This window comes from Tachysurus vachellii, chromosome 2 (genome assembly GCF_030014155.1).
Source record: "Tachysurus vachellii isolate PV-2020 chromosome 2, HZAU_Pvac_v1, whole genome shotgun sequence".
Taxonomy (NCBI): domain Eukaryota; kingdom Metazoa; phylum Chordata; class Actinopteri; order Siluriformes; family Bagridae; genus Tachysurus; species Tachysurus vachellii.
The window spans coordinates 24,893,590-24,910,992 of NC_083461.1; the positions used below are offsets into that span (position 1 = coordinate 24,893,590).

The 17,403-nt window shown below is 38.4% G+C and overlaps 1 protein-coding gene across 1 annotated transcript in view; it reads right to left on the reverse strand.

Moving 5' to 3' along the window:
* Positions 1-17,403, reverse strand: part of pcdh15b (protocadherin-related 15b) — a 163,460-nt gene that overhangs the window by 144,445 nt on the left and 1,612 nt on the right. The window lies entirely within an intron of this gene.

Sequence of the window (17,403 nt, forward strand, 5' to 3'; positions counted from 1 at the left end):
TTTTCATTTTGTTTATATTCTTAATAACACATTTATTTCTTAATGAATCAAAAAAGTATTGGATGAAACATATACATTTCAAACAGCCTTCTGTTGCTTGCTTTGCTGTAATGATGGCTCAAATTTTACAGCACAGATACAACATAAACCTACAACCAGGCCGTTGGGATGCTGCATGAAAAAAAAGAAAGAAAGAAAGAAAGAAAGAAAGAAAGAAAGAAAGAAAGAAAGAAAGAAAGAAAGAAAGAAAGAAAGAAAGAAAGAAAGAAAGAGAAGAAATGGCATTTGTTGCACATAACCTTTTTCCTTTGAAGCCAACAGGAGGGCTGATAGCGTTCACAATGTCTAAGCTAGAACATCCCAAAGCAAATAGCTTTGAAGTTCTGTTGCATGTCTCAGGTCATTGCGGTGCTTCCTGAATAAGGCTCTATGGACAGGATGCTTTGACAAGGTTGGGATGTTGAGATGAGCTACAATGAGACAGAGATACGTGATGACCTTTGATTTTCAAAGGTGTCGAAGGCGTTTTCTGAACCTGTGCTTAGGATTACTGTGTTATGGACGTGATTTTCAAAACCTGCGACTGTGAATGATTGCCTTATTATGTTGTGACCACAATTTCCCAACAACACTTTCATAGATATGAGCATTACAGCGTGTGCCTGTGATGATGTGCCGGCTTTTATCAACCACATTTTAACCACAAAACACACCTTTGGCCTCATAAACCTGCTTAATTCTAAAGCCATATGAGATTCTCAAGGTTGTGAACAGATGCATTTTGTTGATATCATGTTAAACATAGCCAGAATCATACTGCCACAGTGCTGGCTAGAAGGAATGAAAGGATAGATATCAGAGTGTATCAGGATCGTCATCTAAAGTTTCATGTGATTCCGTATTGAACGTCTGTTACGAGTTACATTATTGGGCACAATGTTGGAGAACGTTGGATTTAATGCATCAGTTCTTCTCTGACTGCACAGGTCTTTTATTATTCGAATTTGTTCACCTTTATGAACAATTCCAATGTCTTCTAACAAAAGACCTATAGTTATGATTTTTTGCTTATGTCAAGAGTGAAAAAAAACGAAGCACAGCTCTTCGAATTTTCATTACATTTTTCATGTTGTCATAATGTTTATAGACTTTAATGATGAACAACACTTTATTATTAGCTACAACTACACATACTATAGTAAGTGGGCACCTGAGTATTCTAAAAAAAACGATCCAGGTCCAAAAGCAGCTGTCTTGAGGCACAACACTAACTAAACACTCAAGATGCTCTACATACACGTGCCAAACAACACACTATATATATTTTATATATACACTATATATACACACTATACATGCAACAAATTATACACTATAGACCTAATATACACAGTATATCCCACATTGTCATGCTGGAACATGTTTGGGCATCTTTGTTCCAGGGAAAAAAGTCTTAGGCTGTTTGTACACAGGGTTCCCACCGGGTTCCTGACACCTCCACATCATTGGTGTGGCTTCAGACTCAATTAATTCTACTGTATTCGGGTCATTTGTGTTCATCTTGCATCATCCTCACCTCTTCTGTGTCCCACAACATTCCCCTGTCACTACACGTGTTGTGGAGACGTATAATGTCATTATCAGCTAAATCACATGCAGGTTACTTTACCTTCTGAACAAGTGCAGATCTGAGTACAGGTTGCTTTCATGGGAATCGTGGCACGGTTCCAATACAACCGAACTCACACCATCTAACACAGGTAATCTTGGGTTTCAGTACCCCGCTGCACTTTTAGTCCACATGATAGCTTTCACATTAACAATATTTCACATTTCAGAATAAACTGTCAGTATGAGAGACTCCTCAGACATTCCAGACACCTGTATATTCCAGACTTTGTGGTGATGCTGTCGAGAAGACCCTCGTATGAGTGTTCAGACCAGGTCTCTCTGCAATTAAACTTTTCTTGCAGGTCTTTTGATTCCTGTGTGTGGTGGCATTAAATCAGTCGCAGGCAAAGCACATCGCCTTCAAGTCTGATCTCATCTCAGTCTATTTTGATGTGCGATTTTTGTCTGCGACAGCAAAATCAGGACAGAAATCATGCAGCATAAAACCCGACTTCAGTCGGTGGTCCCTCCTGCTCACTCCGGCTGATTATTATAAATAGTCTTTGCTCATCACATCTAAAATAGCTTTTGGACAGACAAATCTAATTTCACTAAATCCCATTTTCTGCATTTTTACAGAATTCCCTCCCACAAGACTGTACAAAGTTTTGCTCGTTGTTATGTTTGAGAGAAAATAACATCCATGAGGTGGACAAAAAAGCTACACTACAAAAAAAATGGCAAAAAGTCTGCATACACATACACTGTAACTATTACATCCATATGTGGACTTAACTAAAACTGTTGGCACAAAATTGTGAACACATAATATTCTTTAGAATGTCATTGTTTACTCGAGTTTACTCGAGAATTTGTCTTCAGCTGAACTATGAGACCCAAACCTGTTTCAGCATAACAATGCCACTGTGCACAAAGCACAGAGCTCTGTGAAGACATGGCTTGCAAACGTTGATGTTGAAGAACTCGAGTGTCCTGCACACTGACTCAGCCCCATTGAATACCTGTGGGATGAACTGGAACGCTGACTGAACCCCAGATTCAGCCGAATAAGCTGTCAAGTACGCGGGATAAAAACGGACCCAAACGCAGGACAGCTAAACGAAAACATTATTTATTAACTTAAAAAAACCACGAAACAGGACAAAGACAAAACCAGACGAAGACAACAGGATTCTGCACTGCACAAGGCAACGCGGCTCAATTAAATAGTACAAATAATTAACAGACATGAGGGACAGGTGTGCAGAGGCGGGGAGGAAAATACAAGGGTGGGGCAGACACGTGAACACCGAACATAAACAAAAAGGCACATGGCCAAAGTCCGGGCAGAGTCCTGACATAAGCAGACATTCCCACACCAACATCTAGTGTAAAACCTTAACATCCAGGGGAAGACTGGAAGGGAATGTTTAACAAGCTCATATACTATATATACTGTATGTTGTAATCTCGTGTCCGCAAACATTTTGCCATTTAACACATCACTTGTACTGTATCTCTGAAAGCACAATCTGATCTGCATGCACAAGTTCATAGTCCAGACACAGGAATGTTTCTGCCCTCTAATAAGCTAATAGCTTTGCACTCTTTTCTCTGTTCTCTCTTTTGTCTTTAATCCAACAGAAACACAGAAGCACTCACTGGCTTTCTCCTGCATCCAAGGTCAAGAATTTCTCAAAATGGTGGGTGCTTTCCAATACAAGAAACTGTCCTTTCACTACACATTAAATGCCATCAAATATTAGATCACGGGTGAAAGGAAACGTTCCAAAGATTGCACGAAGCATCCCGACCACAGGCTTGGGACTGATAAGGCACTAAATTGTCAAAATTGCACCTGCAAACAAAAGTTGATAAGAAAATACCATATCACACAATATCACAGCATATCATCTGGACCGACTTGTTTCCGCCTATTTCGAGTCGCTCAGCAGAGCGGGACCTCTATTATTGAGCAGGTTGTCGAGCGTCAGCGTCGAAATCCGTCAGCTTCAACTGTGAAGTAAGCAAACAGTGCTTCTGACAGCCGAGCCATCAACACACCTAATCCATTACTCTCTCCCGTCTAGATGCCTCTGGAGCAGCGCATCATTACCTCCTGCCATGAAGTGGATAGAACACAACAGTTGGAGAATAATGAGGCCGACAAGGAACGTAACGCAATGGAACTGCAGGTAGCATTGACTGATTACTCCGTAAGACTATTAACCTATTGCAGAAGCAACGGGTATTACATTCTGCTCACACACACACACAGGCACACACAGATATACACACACTCACATACACACAGACCTATTTTCTTCTCACTCAAGAGTACCAGCTGCTTGAACTTACCTTTTATTAGCTTTTAAAACAGGATCAGAGATTCAAGAAGTGTGGAGTTTTGGTGAAGCAGGATTTCATTTATCCCCAGTTTGATAGACAGACACGAGTTAAAAATGCCACAATGACTCACTGGGATTAATCCTATTCAGGGCCTGTTTTGGAATGTTAGCCGTACAGCGTCGTACAGGGAATTAAGAAAGCGGCGCAGTTGGATCAGCGGCGTTGCTTTCATCGCACAACAAAGAGGGAAAAGAACAAATTAATGACGGCGGCACTAGCAGAGGGTTATTTTTTTGTGTATCTTCATGTACATAGAGGTAATTGGAAGTGAAAAATGAACATACAGGGTGTTCTTTCTCTTTAAATTCATTAGCCAGACAAGTAGAAGCACCAGTGTGCAACAATCTATGGTATAAAAAATAGTGGTAGCTAATATTCTGTAACTATGTATGTATGGCAAGTTTAGTTAGCTGGTTAAATAAATGAAGACATTTTGGTTATAAGCTGTGGGTTTTTTTAGACATCACATGTAAAATATAATATTTTAGTCTATTTAGACTACAGCATCTATAATTTCTCTCAACATGGTACCTGAATGATTGAAGTAAAGAATTTTTCCGTCGTTTATTGACAAGACAATGACAAGACCCCTTTATGATAATGTCAGACAAGTTGCGCCTCACATTTTTGTTCGGTTATGTTTCAGACTGGCTGAAGTGTGTAGTTCAGCACGAGGTGTGGTTTAAGATAAGCAGTTCCTGCTGGATGACATGATTCCCTCACGATGACCCTATTGGTAGCAGCTTGTAATTTTTCAAAAAGACTACATTTGGGCTGAAATGTGCCAGTATCATCATCACAAGGAGCTCATTCTATCGTTACGGATAAGTTTATCGTACACATATTTACACGTTGCTTTAAGTCTACATGTAAAGCTCCATCTTTAGGCTTGTGAATGACAAATCTCATGATATGTAAAACGCCATCATCATATTGTTCCCACTAAGTATCACGGATTGATGACACAGATCCCATCTATGGTTTGAAAAAGAAAAGAAAAGAAAAGAAAAGAAAAGAAAAGAAAAGAAAAGAAAAGAAAAGAAAAGAAAAGAACAAATTAGAATAGAAGTGGGGGTGGCTAAGATATAAGTCCTATTTGCTGTGTAAATATGAAGTCATACAGCAGCAGAGATATTAATTGAATTCTTCAATATTGGTGTCGCCCTGACAAACAAGATCCTGTTTCATTTTCTTAAGTTAATCTCCATTCGTTTTACTAGAATATTTAAGGCTGTACAGACGAGGAAAGCCAGACAGGAGTCGGACAGAACGTTATATGAAAGCTGTGGTAGCCTAGTGGTTAAGGTGTTGGGCTACCAATCGGACGGTTGTGTGTTCGATTCGAAATGGAACACACAATCTGACCCTGAGCAAGGCCCTTAACCCTTAACTGCTCAGTTGTATAAAAATTAGATAAAAAAATGTAAGTCGCTCTGGATAAGGGTGACTGCTAAATGCTGTAAATGTTATAATAGATGCAAGAGAGCAGATATTTAACTTAGATAGACATAATGTTATTGGGAATATATTGTCGATTTCCTGATACTATCATTAATCATCACAACTCAACCCCACCTCCTCCCCTATATATATATATATATATATATATATATATATATATATATATATATATATATATATATATATACAATACAGTACACATCATTTTTTCTCACTGTAATATTTTGCTGATCTTCATGAAAAACAAACTGTTTCCGATACACAGAACAGCCTCCTTTAACCCTTTGTTACCAGGACACCAGAACTGTCTCTCCACCAGTGGACATTTATCAGACGTTTTCATTCAGTTTAAACAAATGTCTACTTTCGTATGAGTCATTAACCACCACTGTGTAAGTGTGACAGGATAAAGACATTCAATGCCAAATATGGACACAGCAAACCAGACACAGGTTTCTCTTTTTGAATCAGGGAAAAAGAGTCAAAGCCTTCGAGCTTTTGTGGCAGATTCAGTACACTGTGATTTAATGGGAGAAAAGGTGAGGCTTATTGTACTTTCAATACGTTATTTTGAGTCTAGACACACAGCTTCCCTGGCGGTGTATCACAGTGTAGGCGGTTGGGTTGTGCATAAAACCAAACAACTCAATAAAAAATATCTTGTCCTGTTGAGGCAAAGTACACGGTTTCTCCACATGATGATCTCTGAAAGCCAGTGGAACTCCAGTCACTGAAAAACACTAGTGATTTTATGAAGCAGAATTTGGAATGTTTTTTGAGATGGACACACCGACATATACAGTATACAGTGTACATTCCACTAGAGTAGTACTAAAATTAGTTGTACTAAGAAACGCTAGTAGAACATTGGTATAACCCACAGCTAATATTTCTTCAAATTTTGATCAATGTGGCTTAACAATATTTCAGAAAAATTAAGTGTTTCTCAATTAAATTGTTCTCTAATTTTAATCTCCATTGTATATACAATAATTTATCCTCATTACTATGAAAGAACATTCCTGAAAATGATTACTAACGAACTTGTGTGCTGTAATAAATATTTACACAAATCTATATATGCATGTACAGTACAGTACGCACAAAAAAGACATCATTAGTTCTAAATCCAAGCGCCAGATTTTAAGACCTTTGTGAACTGAAAGGCATGAAAAATGTCTTTGCCTCAGGCATTTATGTTAGGAAAAAAGTCTGTGGCCTTGAAAGCCCTGTATCTAAACCTAAGACCTGACATGATGTAGCCTCACAGGGTTCCGTCTGAAAGACTGACGTTTGACCTCCATCAAGAGGTTCCTCGCTTCACCCCGTGTCACTTTCCGATCTGAGCTCGGGGCCACGAGAAGGCCGGAATGTGACATGCGACATTTATTTTAAACAACAGGCCATCTGGATGCCAGGGTGAACGGAGAGGGACACCATGCCTCGTTAAAGTCGTCTTGTTTGATGAGGATGCTGCGGCTAGATGAGTGTTTCCTGCGGTTGCTGAGAGAGCAGAATAAACCCTTTTTAAGTCCCTATGTTTAATGAGACATCCAGGGAAGCCGTGACAATAGATAGCGTCTGAGCCGGCGATGAATCAACAGGCTGGTGGGAAAAGCCATGCAATATGACAGGCGTAACCATGGGGCATAAACGGGTAAAGACAACAGATGTCTGGCTTTTGGCAACTACCAAGTGAAAACACACAGCTCTGTTCCCACGTTAAGAGGTGTGAAGGAAATGTCTCAGATGCTGTTACTATTTAGTTTATGTTGCAGCTGCTGGCAGGACTGTGTGACATATAAAACGAGACATACGAAGCTCCACATTTACAATGCAGGACTACTAATCTACTGCACTAATTGTTTTTTATTTGTGAATGATATCTGCCATCAGTCAGAACAGCCACAGGAGCCTCGTGAGCTGCTCTTAAACAATGACGAGCAAAGAAAACGTAAACTTAATGTTTACGATAATAAAAATAATAATGAATTATTTATATAGTACTTTTCACAAGCAAGGATTTTAACCTTTTTCATCCAGCACTCATGTTTATTTGGAATGGAAATCGACATAAATTGACATAAACAAATGAATTATTTTCTTTCCACAAATCTGATCTAAAATGAATCAGGACAGGACAGGTTTTTCCCTCTGTTGATAATCTTTCACAGAATTTTAGCGGTTGATGATTAATACCTTCACATTTTAGCTGATTATGAATAAGCACTTGGGGCATCTCAGAAATGGGTTTGATATCATAACTGATTTGTCTGGACTTTTTTATGATATATTTTCCCTCGAAATACTAAAAATTCTTAAAATCCTGAGTGTCTACTTTTATACAGGCTATTAAGCACCGCTGTGAAATGGGAGGCGACAAAGAAATTTAATGCTGAACACAAGCACAATGAAACAGGAGCAAATTGAAGAAAGTGACAGTCTATAAGAATGCATCTAAGATTAAGAACAGGACTAGTGAAACTGCCAACATTCCACCAAACACACCCATAACATGATGCTGCCACCATCGTGCTTCACACTCGATTACATTTCCTTTGGATTAAAAGATTATGCCTTATTCTGCCATACATGCAGCTGATTATTATGTTCAAACATTTCTGCATCATCTGGACCACAGAACAAGTCACTAGGTCCTTCTTCCTTAAATGGTTTGGACAATTCCCTACCAGAACACCAGGGGGCGGACCAGCAGGTTTTGTTTCCATGCATTTTGTTTTCAGGTACGTTTGCCCTGCCTGATCCTGAACCTCTGCACACATGTTCCTCATGTTTCACTAATCACCTCCCCTATTTATACCTTGTGTGTGTTTTGTTTCTGTGTCTCTTGTCAATGGGAACTTTTTTCTCTGTTTTAGGTTTCCCTGTATCTTGTTTTGTGTATATTATTGCTTACTTTTCTCCCTAGTGTTTTCCTTTGTGTTGGTTTTGTTTTATTTCTTAATCTCTATTTCTTTTTCCTTCTGTACCTGATGCACCAGTTCTTTTTTGTTATCTCGGGGTTCAGTTGCACCTTTCAGTCTGTAGTTTCTTCATCCCTGTTAGTTAACGTGTCCCTCGTTCCTGACTGATACGATCGTTTGTACAGATGTTTCTAGTGCGTTCAGACAGTTCAGGAACCAGACTTGTGGAAGCTCATTATTTTATTCTGAGGAGTTGATTTGGATTCTCCCATGGAAGCACAGGCAGAGGTTCTGGCTCTAAAGAAACCTAAGGGGTTTTGTATCAAATGAAGTTCTAATTTTGTTAACTGGCCAATTAGAAGCTTCTGATACTGTATTGATAACTATTAGAATTTAAGCTGAAATAAATTTTATCAATCTGTGCAAAGTAGATGCAAACTGACTTGAGACTGAAAGTCTCTAGAAAATTAGAGGAAAGTCAGCTGATAGGAATGAATTGTCAAAACAGCTATTAAGCTACTGATGTTTTTTTTAAACACTATTCCAAAGCTGAACAAAAAAAATAATAGCAAGCAAGCAGACGTTCGAGAAAGCAGATAACTGTACTGTGGCTCAATAAGCTTAATAACATGGACTACATAAAAACATGCTGATTGCTGATGTTTCATATGACTAATCTGACCTTTTACACATCCAGCTTCAGGTTCTTTCCTCTTTGTGAGCAATGTGATCTTCTGAAAGTTCACCGAACAGAGATGTTTATTTGCTGCACCACAACGACTGATGCTGAATCAATTCGTTTGCATTAAAAATGTGTCACATAGTCAAATTTTACAAGTAAAGCTGGCAAGGTGGCAGCGTTTGTTTCTATGGTAACCATCTTAATGTGTGTAAATCATGAGATATGAAAATTAAAATAAAAAACTCAATGTTAATGGAAAGTCCATTAGAGTCATGGATGAATATCCCAACAATAGTGTTAATTTCGTCAGACGAGACGAGACGAAATATGTTCGTCAACAACCTTTTTTTCATGACTAAGACGAGACGATGACAAGACTGCACCGCTGTCCAAAAACGCTGACTAAGACTAAATTAACATGCATTATTGTTGACGAAAAAAGACGAGACGGAAATGTTTTATATAAAATAAAAACTAAGATAAAATCTCTCTTCATTTTCGTCTACAATTGTCTCTGCTTTTTCATCAGCTGTTACGCCTTTAAAATATTCAGAACGAATTCGCGGCTTCTCGCTGTTGCTAAAGTTACAGGTCCGCGAAGCGGATCCCGCTTATTATATTGCTACCTACCAAATAAATCGATAATTTGACTCAAAATGATGATTTAAAAAGGAGTTTATTGATTTAAAAACAATTGTATTGTTTCTGCTAAAGAAAATAGTGCGCTCCGTCTCTACGGTTAGAATCCTGTGTGTCCATGGCAACGCTCTGTTTTTCATGGCAACGGTGTGTTATAGTTCGCAACGGTCTGTTATCAAGAAATAAAATAGTGTGTGCGTAGAAAGAATTCGTCCACACGCCGCTCAAAAATAATAAATAAATAAATAAATAAATAAAAACTCCTGAGCGCAAGTCCACCGTCTAGGCGGCTTTTTGTGTTAAATTATATTTCCTGTCGCTGCACAGGCTCTTTTATTGTACATGACAGCTTATGACCCGATGACCGGTCTTTGCATTATGATTAAAAGCAGCATCAATAAAGTAAAATATGTGATGTGCAGTCAAGTTCGAGTGTATGCACTGTTTAAACGAGTGTTCTCAACTTCTCACTGATACTTTTGTGATTCACTGAGTTTTGACAAGTTTTATAGCCTCGATATTGTTTCTTATTCAAAAGTGGTGACAGAAAAAACTCAGCACCCCCAACCTGAAACCTCTTCCCTGTCACAATCACATCATAATCAAAATTAATAATTAGGCTTAAAAGCAAATGTATATGTAAGGGGATCAAGTTTAACAATTACATGTAATATTGCTCAATATATCATCAATAATGGTGTGTGCAATAAACACACACACACACACACACACACACACACACACACATATATATATATATATATATATATATATATATATATATATATATATATATATATATATATATACACACACACCTACAGTTTTGATCTTAGGCTTTTCATTAAGTTATTTATTTCCACTATAACACTTGTGTTCCTGATATTATTGCATTTAATGAGGTCTCGTTGTATTTATTCTTACAATAGATTCCAGATGTGGTCAAGCTACAATTTTTTGACTAAAACTAGACTAAAATTAAAAGACTAAAAAAACTACTAAACTAAACTCGACTAAAACTTGACTAAGATACCTTGAGTTTTCCTTTGACTAAAACTAGACTAAAATGACGAGACTTTTAGTCGACTAAAACTAAGACTAACAAAAAAGATATGTGAATTACTAAATATGACTAAAACTAACAAGGACATTTGGCACAAGACTAAGACTAAGACTAAATTAAAAATAGGTGACGAAATTAACACTACCCAACAACGACTTTCAATATGAAGCCTTCGACTACAGACACCATAAAAGGAAGAAAACACGCATGTAAATGAGAGACATACATCATTGTGAGGACTTTGTGAGACATTGTGAAACTCCACCCACGTGTTAATGGACTTCTCTCAATAAACTCAAGCTAATTCTCGATAGAGCTTTTCTATTTAGAGGTCGTTGTTTTTTTCAGTGTCTCGTTTTTTTGTCAGAGACGTTTATCTGGCAAAATGTTCTGTTTATTTTTACTCTGCTATTGGAAATCAATCCCGAATAAGCCACACTCACTTCATAGCATTTCAGCTAGCTGGCTAGCGAGCTCACATTGATTTTGTACATTTCTGTTAAAAGGTGTTTCTGGTAAAAATCGCAGTCAAAAGTCATGTTCCTGAAAATGTCTGCTGATGTGATGATGTCATTAAGTTTATAGTATAATAGTAACAGTGTCAAACTAGGAAGTGGGAATTTACATGGTGAACATGGTCCAGCGGAGTGATACACGCAGTGAAATGGCTCAGTGCGGTTACAGGAAATATAGACATGCTTGGAACGCAGCTCGCCCAATCAAATTAGTGGACTGGAACTGACTGTTGTACTGTATATAATGCACCATAACAACACCATATAGAGTTTCTAGTGAATCACGAGTTTCTGTTTTAAAATGGGGCTTTTAAGGATTTGCTCATCCAGAACCATTATCTATTAAAAAATAAGTAATAAAAAGTGAGCATTTCCACCATTAGGGTTTTAATCAGAGTAGAAGATTGTGTAATAATTGTATCTGCTGTGTAGCCAGGAACTGTGAGAAGCATGAAAATTCAGCTTGGTGGTGGATTTTTCATTATATTTTTGAGCAACTTCTTTTATAACTCATTGTCTAATGTTCAGAAGATTTATTCTGTTTAGCACTTCTTTAAAAGCCTATTGCAATATTTTTAAAACTTTAAAACGTGTCATGATTTTCACAGAAATCTACTCACTGACCACTTTTATCTAAAGTTATCTAAATAGTTACCTGATGATAAACACACTTGTCTAACTTTAGCTATGATAATTATATGCTGACCGGGGGCACGGTGGCTTAGTACGTTCGCCTCACACCTCCAGGGTCGGGGTTCGATTCCCGCCTCCACCTTATGTGTGTGGAGTTTGCATGTTCTCCCCGTGCCTCGGGGGTTTCCTCCGGGTACTCCGGTTTCCTCCCCCGGTCCAAAGACATGCATGGTAGTGATTGTGTGATTATGAGAGTGTGTGTGTGTGCCCTGCGATGGGTTGGCACTCCGTCAAGGGTGTATCCTGCCTTGATGCCCGATGACGCCTGAGATAGGCACAGGCTCCCCGTGACCCGAGGTAGTTCGGATAAGCGGTAGAAGATGAATGAATGAATTATATGCTGATGCACAGGTTTATTTATCACATGAATGAACTCAATATAATGTGCCTTAAGATGTGGGAGGAGCTTCCTGGGGAAGTGTCTGTTAATATTGGAGTGTTTAATGTGGGTTTATTGCAGTCCGAATACATGTGTGATTGTTTTTGCCCCCTGCATTTTTTGCCCCCTTTTCTGGTTTCAGGTTCAGTTTCAACTGATTCTATAGAAGCACTCAAGGTGATTTAACAGATTGTTGTTTTATTGTTTTGGTGTCCGGCAACATTCCCCTGTCACTCATGCTATACATGTCTTGTGATGACACACATTTTTCATTTTCTACTGCTTATCCAAACTATTCTCGGGTCACGGGGAGCCTGTGCCTATCTCAGGCGTCATTGGGCATCAAGGCAGGATACACCCTGGACGGAGTGCCAACCCATCGCAGGACACACACACACACTCTCATTCACTCACACACTCACACACTATGGACAATTTTTCCAGAGATGCCAATCAACCTACCATGCATGTCTTTGGACCGGGGGAGGAAACCGGAGTACCCGGAGGAAACCCCCGAGGCACGGGGAGAACATGCAAACTCCACACACACAAGGCGGAGGCCGGAATCGAACCCCCAACCCTGGAGGTGTAAGGCGAACGTGCTAACCACTAAGCCACCGTGCCCCCAGTACAACTAAAATAATATTATTATTCTCATTAGCAATTTATAAAACCGTTGATTTTCTTTGGATCCACTGATCCCAAACTTAAAAATTAGATTTGTTTGCAATGATTATATATAACACGTATCACTTATATTACTTGTCTGTCATCTCTTTCTCTTTCACTTCATTTCTTCTTGCCTGCTTGGCTGTGTGTGTATTTGTGTGTGTGTGTGTGTGTGTGTGTGTGTGTAACAGACTGGCAGGCAGAGGCAGATGGTGGAAGGATCAGTAGTTCCTATCCTTCACATCAATATTACATCCTACAACATTTTACTTTTCACCAGCATGCTCTGTTTGATTTAAAACACACACACACACACACACACACACACACACACACACACACAGTTCATCTTTAGTTCTCTGTGCCTGCCGCAGACGCATACTGAACTGCATCTTCCATAAAAAATGGTCAGTGTCATGAATGGACAACAGTTCCTTTGTTTTTGTTTTTTTTGTGTGTGATTTCCTCAGAACATTTCTCTGTTAGACCTTTGACGGAACCCAATGGCTTTATTTCCTGCTGCTGTTTTCATGGCACTGCTGTCTTTTCCTTCAGGGAATTGTATCATGCAAATATATTTTTTAATGGGTAATCTGAAAAATAAATAAATAAATAAATAAATAAATAAAATATACAGCTTTATTCATATTGAGAAGTCCTTTAAATGTGTCAATTATGCTACTAATCACACAAGAAGTTCCAAGTCAGGTTTTTAGACAAACCTCCTGTTTAACCTTCATTAAAGTGTTTGTGTTCAGACGAGTCACCTGGAGTCTCACCTCTAGAACCGACACATATTTTCGAGCGTGCTCAAGACATCTTATTTAAGGTGGCAGTAAGAGGCTTAACGTCAGGAGCAATCTGAGTAAGTTTCCTATACAGCTCTGGACCTCTCGGCGTCTGAGACACTGTGCTACAAATATGTAGTAGTGGAAAAGATTTGTACTTTACAAATAAGAGAAGAGTCTTACTGTAAATAAGTTTAATAAATTTCACAAAAACCCAACGTGAATGAGAGAGAGAGAGGGAGAGAGAGAGTTTAGAGAGAGGGGATAGAGAGAGAGAGAGAGAGAGAGAGAGAGAGAGAGAGAGAGAGAGAGAGAGAGAGAGAGAGAGTGAATGAGAGCAAGAGAGAGAGTGAATGAGAGCAAGAGAGAGAGTGAGAGAGATGCTGCAGTTCTACTAATCAGCATGGCTTTATATATCTCATTGTCCAAAGCATGAACAATATATTTTACTATTCTTAAAAAGTAATATATTATATTACTTTTTAAGAATATATAGCTATTTAAAATATATATTTACATATTTTGTTTCCTTTCCTATCTGTATTAATGTATTTCAGTCATTAGATGCCTAGTAATTTTTAGCGTATAAAAATTTCATTCATAAATGCATTTTTATATTTATTTATTTTATTCTTTCTTTCTCATTGATTCTATTTTCATGACACAGACGGACAGTAAAGAATTTGTAATCCATCCTGATGTCGATACCTTGTTCTATTTTAACGTGTAATACCCCGGCATGTGGAACCTGGAGGTAAGTTAATGATTCTCTCATGTAGGTTCTCTTCTCTAAAGTCGTCCACTTGTGCTTCTTCTGCAGTCTGAAACGTTTACACCTTTCATTTAATTGTTTTATTTCTTCCTCCTAATGGCCACATTCAGCTCATATGAAAGTATAATAACAACCACGTGTGTCACAGCATCACTGATGACCAGCGCAGATATACAGTGGATAGAAAAAGTCTACACACCCTTATTGAAACAGCAGGTTTTTGTGGCGTAGAGATTTTCACCGAAATAAACGTTGCCAGATCTTGAATGTGATGTAAAACAATACTTTAATAATACTTTATTAAAGCTCGTAATACAGCACTCTTTTTGAGCTCGGCTCTACCCATGTCTATAATTGACTTTTTTATTTTGCAAATTCTTTTAAAAGATCTATAAGATTTCTTGTTCTAGATCTATAAAAATGTGACACGATCTCATTTTCAAGTCATTCCGCAGGATAGGATAGGATTTAGTCCTGGGCTTTGACCCGTCCATTGATCTTCTTCTTCTGAAACCGTTTTGTTGACTTCGGGTTGTTATTATGTTCCGGGGGAAAAAAGTTCATCTTTAGCTGACTAAGAGATCCCTGCAGGTTTTGTGCCAAAATGGATTGATATCCATAATTCAGTCTACCATAGTATGACGCTGCCACCACCATGCTTCACTGTGAGTAAGGTGTTCTTTCAGACTTATTTATTTTTATATCAAATCTTTAAGAATCATGCCCATGTAGCCCATGTAGGATATTTTTGCCACATGGTTTCGGTTAATTTAGGCCATGTGTCTGAGAAAGGGCTTCCATCTAGCCATCCTACAACATGCTCAGACATGTGAGGAATATAAAGATTCTTGTCACTAGCAGAGACTGACCAGCACTCGCCAGATATTCCTGCAGATCCATAAATGTTGCCCTTTGTCTCTTGGCAGCTTCTCTGATAAATTTGCCTTTTGTCCTTCTATCAATTTTGGAGGGACGTCCTGTTCTTGGTGATGTAACCGTGGTGCTCCATTTTCTCCACTTGAGAAGCATTTCCTCAGAAGCCCTTCCTTGCAGACTGGTGTATGATTATTATTGCTGAACATAAGTCTGAATGTGATTGGTTCATTTTGAGCAGAGTCACACAACCTGTTATAAAGGGTTATGCAACCAAACTGCAACCTTTTTATATTTTTGACCTCCGACCATTTACTTCATTTATGTAGGTTTTATTTTTTACGTCACAAAAACCTGCAATTTTAACATTTTGGATTAACCAAACCAAAGTCTGAACATGTAATTACAAACACAACCAGGACTACAAGTGAAATACCACATAATGATAACTAACAAGACAAAAAAAACAGGATGCAACCTGGACAATCTGCGATGTCTTGTATTAAAACTCCCCAATTTTCCTTCTGTAATTACAACAAACACGGAAGGATTTTATACACTCACATACTATGAAACGTTCAGGACAACTTTGGAATAATGTTCAACTTCGGTGACCCTAAAATGTAACTCCGAATGTGTCTGAGATGTAAAAGAGATTTGGAGAAGAGCTGTCTGTAATGGAATGGCCTGCTCAGTCACCCGGTCCTAACCCAATCAAAACACTCAGGGAGGAGTGGGATCGAAAGTTCAAATAAGGTGCTGTATAATCTCCACACTCTGGGAGGTCTGACAACACACACTGTAATACATCTCTGAACAAAAAAATAAAATAGCATCCAACAAACACTGACGGTTTGTCCGAAATAAAAACTGTGCCACGGTTATAGCTGCTATGAAAGGGTTTTTGTGCTAACTGTACTTTTTTTTATTTATTCAATATTTCCTCTACACATCACATCACACCATCACATCAGATTCCCCACTGTATTCTGATAAAATATGATCAAATAATTTAACTCATAAATTTTAGTTGTTTCAAACTATTAATAATTAGTCTTTAGAACTGGATTAAACTGGATTATGATATAGATAAACTCTACTGTTATCACACTTCTGGTACTAATACACAGCGGTATGTCTGTCATCCCTGAGATGTTATCTTATCGTTTATATCTTTAAAATCTATATATCACCTGGAAATGTCGATACAGAGTACCTTTAAAAAGACTTAACTGGACAGCAATGACCTTTTAGTCATAACCGATATACACGTAAGGCGAGCATCCCAGTAAGGAAAGGCGCTTAGTACACTTTTCATGTCTGATAGTGTAAACATGGGTTTGTGGGCACTGTGAGATTGACTGTGCATCTTACACAACTCTTTAGGCAACAGGTGGGCAATAAAATACTATAAAAAAGTTACAGTTAACAATTGCAGCATTCTGTATATACAGTAAAGTACTGTAATCTCATTTGCATTAAAAGTTGAAGGTTAAAGATTTTGCTTAAGGACCCAAACTTGGCAGATTGTCAGCACCACCTTCTGATCTGTAACGCAAAGCCTTGACCACCACAACAAGCTCACTTTCTGTTTCGAGAGTGGACGACTACGCCTCATTCCTGGCGGGTCTTCCCCTGAGCACCATTTGACCTCTACGTATCCAAAATGCATCTAATAAGACCTGTTTTCAACCTTATTGAGATCTCTAACACCACCCCTGTGCTACCTTACATACACTAGCTTCTTGTAGCTTCCTTGTAGATTTAAAACACAGAGACTTGCCTAAAAATGCAAAAAAACGGATCAGTGCACAAGTATTTTAAAGAACTTATCACATCCCGCACTGCACCATGCTTCCTCCAATCCTCTATAACTGCTCGACTGCTCACATCATTTCTCAGGCTACATGGAATGCATCTATCTA